Source organism: Symphalangus syndactylus, chromosome X, assembly GCF_028878055.3.
Source record: "Symphalangus syndactylus isolate Jambi chromosome X, NHGRI_mSymSyn1-v2.1_pri, whole genome shotgun sequence".
Taxonomy (NCBI): domain Eukaryota; kingdom Metazoa; phylum Chordata; class Mammalia; order Primates; family Hylobatidae; genus Symphalangus; species Symphalangus syndactylus.
Window position 1 is genome coordinate 36,570,300 of NC_072447.2, and position 4,872 is coordinate 36,575,171.

General features: G+C 36.6%; 1 pseudogene; it reads left to right on the plus strand.

Annotated features, from left to right (window-relative positions):
* Positions 1 to 243: 243 nt before the first annotated feature.
* LOC129476233 (12S rRNA N4-methylcytidine (m4C) methyltransferase-like) lies at positions 244 to 1,507 on the plus strand (annotated as a pseudogene).
* Positions 1,508 to 4,872: the final 3,365 nt, after the last annotated feature.

Here is a 4,872-nt window from a genome sequence, read left to right on the forward strand (position 1 = left end):
TGTAAATGGCCTAAATGCTCCATTTAAAAGATACAGAACTGCAGAATGGATAAGAACTCACCAACCATCTGCTGCCTCAGGAGACTCACCCAACACATAAGGACTCACATAAACTTAAAGGGGTAGAAAAAGGGATTTCATGCAAATGGACACCAAAAGCAAGCGGGGGTAGCTATTCTTATATCAGACAAAACAAACTTTAAAGTGGGCAAATTCAGGTTCTCTGGCACCATAGCGGTAGTCGCTGGCCCAAGTTAGAGGCCAACTGAGAAGTCTTCGTGCCTCAGATTTGTTGACCTACAGAATGCTTCAATATCCATATTTTTGTAGAATGTATAAAGAATGTCTTTCATGTTGGTTGGAATCTGGCATACCTAATTAAGGTGTCTGGCCAAAAAGAATACATACTACAGCAGAAAAATATAAAGAATATGAAGCCCAGGAGCAAACAGATCAAACTCAAGCCCAGGAGTTAAACAGATCTCAAGATAGAGATTTGACTAAATTACATATTCCAGTAATGGTGGATGAAGTTGTTCATTGTTTGTCACCACAAAAAGGACAGGTTTTTCTAGATATGATATTTGGTTCAGGAGGGCACACAAAAGCTATTCTACAGAAGGAGTCAGATATCGTTCTGTATGCCTTGGACAGAGACACAACAGCTTATGCACTAGCTGAACATCTTTCAGAGTTGTATGCTAGACAAATCCGAGCTATGCTGGGCTAGTTCAGCCAAGCTGAAGCCTTATTAATGAAAGCTGGAGTGCAGACAGGGACTTTTGATGGAGTTCTTATGGATCTTGGGTGTTCCTCCATACAACTTGACACTCCCGAAAGAGGTTTTTCCCTTCAGAAAGACGGCCCCTTAGACATGAGGATGGATGGTGGCAGGTACCCTGACATGCCCACTGCTGCTAATGTTGTGAATGCTTTAGATCAACAGGTACTTGCACCTATCCTAAGAACATATGGGGAGGAGAAGCATGCCAAGAAAATCACTTCAGCACACAGCATCTACCCCATCACCAGAAACCAGCAGCTTGCCAGCATCATCACAGGATCATTTCTTCCCTCTGCTATTTATGCACGAAAAGACTTGCTACAACGATCTACTCATATTGCCACCAAGACTTTCCAGGCTCTTCACTTATTTGTGAACAATGAGCTCAATGAACTCTACACAGGACTGAAGACAGCTCAGAAGTTTCTGAGACCTGGTGGTTGCCTTGTTGCCCTCTCCTTCCATTCACTAGAGGACTGCATTGTCAAAAGATTTTTGCTTGGAATAAGCATGAAAGAAAGGTTTAACCTAAGTGTTACACAGCAAGTGATGAAAACACTGCAACTGGGTTCAGATCATGAAAACACGGTAGAAGTCTCTATGAGAAGAGCTCCTTTAACGTGGGAATTGATACACAAGAAGGTACTTAGTCCACAAGATCAGGATGTACAAGATAACTCCAGAGGGTGCTCAGCCAAGCTCAGAGGAGCTATCAAATTATAAGTTAGCATCATCTTGTTCTTCAAATTTTTTTCTCACAATTTCTCTAATCTTTACTCGCGTTATGTTCCTGAATGCCTTGATATAGGTTTAAGTGTGGGACCGTCTGAAAAGAGATAGCATTTAGCAGTTTTTTTCCCCTCAAAAAGAAACTGTAGGAAATATTACCATGACAGAGAAAGTTACACTCAGGGAGCAGCAGCATCTCAAGACTGGAAAAATGTGTTAATCTTTGCATCATATTGGACTCTTGAAATGCAGTCCTTCCTCCGGCCAGGAAATTTTATTTAAATAATACTATGTTGTGTTTATCCAAATATGTAAACTCAAGCTGTCAAATCATACCTGCATGTCCTAAATTTTGAACTTAGATATTTGCAACAGTCTTCCTCTGGCTCAAATGATGATGATTACGGATGAATTTTAATGTCCCTACTTGTGAATAATTACTATAGCTTTCTCAAATGAAGGCTTTTTACAAATTTTAAATTTTAAAATATTAGTTTAAATATGCGTTATACTGATAAAATTTCATTTTTCAAATTATAGTCTATTATTTTAAAGGGATTTTTCAGTATGATATGGGCCATTTTGTTCATATATAGCAAAGTAAAAATGTAAAATCCTTACAGAGAATTGTTTCACAACACTTATATTTCATGTCAATTGTATTTAATAATAGCTCACAATGCCTTTAGTATATAATAAAGTCTCTTATTAGAATCTTGTATTTTTTAATTGAGCTAATCAAAATAATTCAGCCAAGTCTATTTGAAATAGAAAACTATTTAATATAGTAAAATCAATGCTCCCTTAACTGTGTTACAAAGATATGGTAACTGTAATAAGGGTAAAAGTTTATTCAAGAAAAGAGTACTTGGTAGAAGATTCTTTAACAAATTGATGAGATTGATTCATAATTCACATGTCAACTTTTTATATGTAATATGTACTTCTAATTTATTCAGTTATTCATCAATAACTGAAAGCAAAGTAAAAAGGTAAAATCAAGCAAGTACTGAACTTGTCATTAGAAAATCAAAGACAAGTACAATATACATGGCCCACAGTACATGTCCTATAGAGTTTAGTAGATGAAAATTACGTTCATTATAATCACAAAAATCAATATAAAATGGACACGGTGGCAAATACTACAAACAAGTCGTACATGGTACTGTAAGAGCATCTAGTAAGGATTTTATCTGTTGTCAGAAACCAGGTATGAGAACATAATACTTGAATTGTGACCTGAAGGATGAGTTGGAGATAATTAGTCAAAGGCCACATGGGGTATGGAAGGGGACATGCTGATTAACGGTACACACAAATAAATATTGTCTTAAATAGTTATCCTTGAAATCATATTCATACCATTGATTTGCTCAGTAAACTTTTTTCAAATACAGAAAAAAGATTCTCCATTACGGTTACAAATTTTAAGTTGGTGAATCCAAGTGAATGAAATATCAGCGTAACTGTATGGGCAAAATAGATAAGAATTAAATACATGAATTTACCTCAGACTTATTTTATCTACCCTGTAATATTTAACTTTAGTACCCAGTCTTGTTTACTACTTCTGCTTTACAGGCTTTATTTAAATCTGAACAATCCTACAGGGAAATCAGAATTAGAAAAAAAAATCTGGAGAACAATATGCTTGAAATAGAAACAAAAGAATGCAACTAGGTTAATTCCCTGAATCCTACTTGAAGAATGTATAAATTTCTCTTTGCATGTAACACATATTTGTGAATGAGACATATTCCCCAAAAATTCTTATCCCTGTATGTAATTGGAAAATAAAAGATCACATTTGTATATTCAACAACCATTCACCTATTTCATAAGTCATTTTTTCATCCTTTATAGTAAGGGAATTATTTTTTATGTTAAATAGAAACTGAATGCTCTGGGTTGAACAGCGTCCCCCCAAAATTCATGTACTTCCTAGAGCCTGAGAATGTGACCTTATTTGGAAATACTGTCATTGGGGTTGTAAGTAGCTAAGATGAGGTCATAGTGGAGCAGGGCAGGCCCTTAATCCAAAATGACTGGTGTTCCTTATAAGAGAAGATAGGGCCGGTGTGGTGGCTCACGCCTGTAATCCCAGCACTTTGGGAGGCCAAGCCAGGTGAATAGCTTGAGGCACAGGAGTTCAAGGCCAGCCTGGCCAATATGGCGAAAACCCACCTCTACTAAAAATACGAAAAATCAGCCAGGCATGGTGGTGTGTGCCTGTAATCTCAGCTGCCTAGGAGGCTGAGGCACAAGAATCACTAGAACCCGGGAGGTGGAGGTTGCAGGGACCTGAGATCGTGCCACTGCACTCCAGTCTGAGCAACAGAATGAGACTCTGCCTCAAAAAAAAAAAAAAAAAAAAAAACAAAGGAAAATAAAAAGAAGAGAAGACAGAGACAAAGGAAAGAATGCCACATGAAGCTGGAGCACAGATCAGAGTGATACATCATGGCAACCATCAGAAGATGGGAAAAATGCATGGAATAGATTCTCCCTCGGAGTTCCAGTAGGTGCCAACCCTGCTAACATGATTTTGCACTTCTAGCCTCCAGAATGGTGACAGAACATATTTCCGCTGTTTTAAGGTACCCAGTTTGTGGTAATTTGTTATAGCAATCCTAGGAAACTAATTGACAGAAAAAAATCTTGGATAATATGCATGAGAAAAATCCTTCAATAAACAAAAAACTGGTTTCAAAATGTTTTCATGTAAAAATGTATTAACTTTTCTGTAATTAGGCTGTGTTTTATAGTCATTCTTGCCTACTTCTTAGTCTTTGTTGTAGGATGCATAATAAAATACATGAATGAGTTTTAAATGGTTAACTTTGGAGAACGGTTTTGGGAAGCTCATACAGTACACAGAAATAAAAGCTGATGTTACAATGAATGTGCATTACTTTTCTAATAAAATATTTCTGAATCTCAAAAAAAAAAACACACCAAACTTTAAAGCAACAGTGGTTAAAAGAGACAAAGAGGGACAGTATATAATGGTAAAAGGCACTGTCCAACAGGAAAATATCATAATCCTAAACATATATGCACCTAACACCAGACCTCCCAAAGTTATAAAACAATTACTAATAGCCCTAAGAAATGAGATAGATAGCAACACAATAACACTGACAGCACTAGACAGGTCATCAAGACAGTCAACAAAGAAACAATGGATTTCAACTATACCTTGGAACAAAAGGACTTAACAGATACATACAGAATATTTCATCCAACAACCACAGAATACACATTCTATTCAACAGTTCATGGAACATTCTCCAAGAAACAGCATATTATGGGCCATAAAATGAGCCTCAATAAATTTAAGAAAACTGAAATTACAA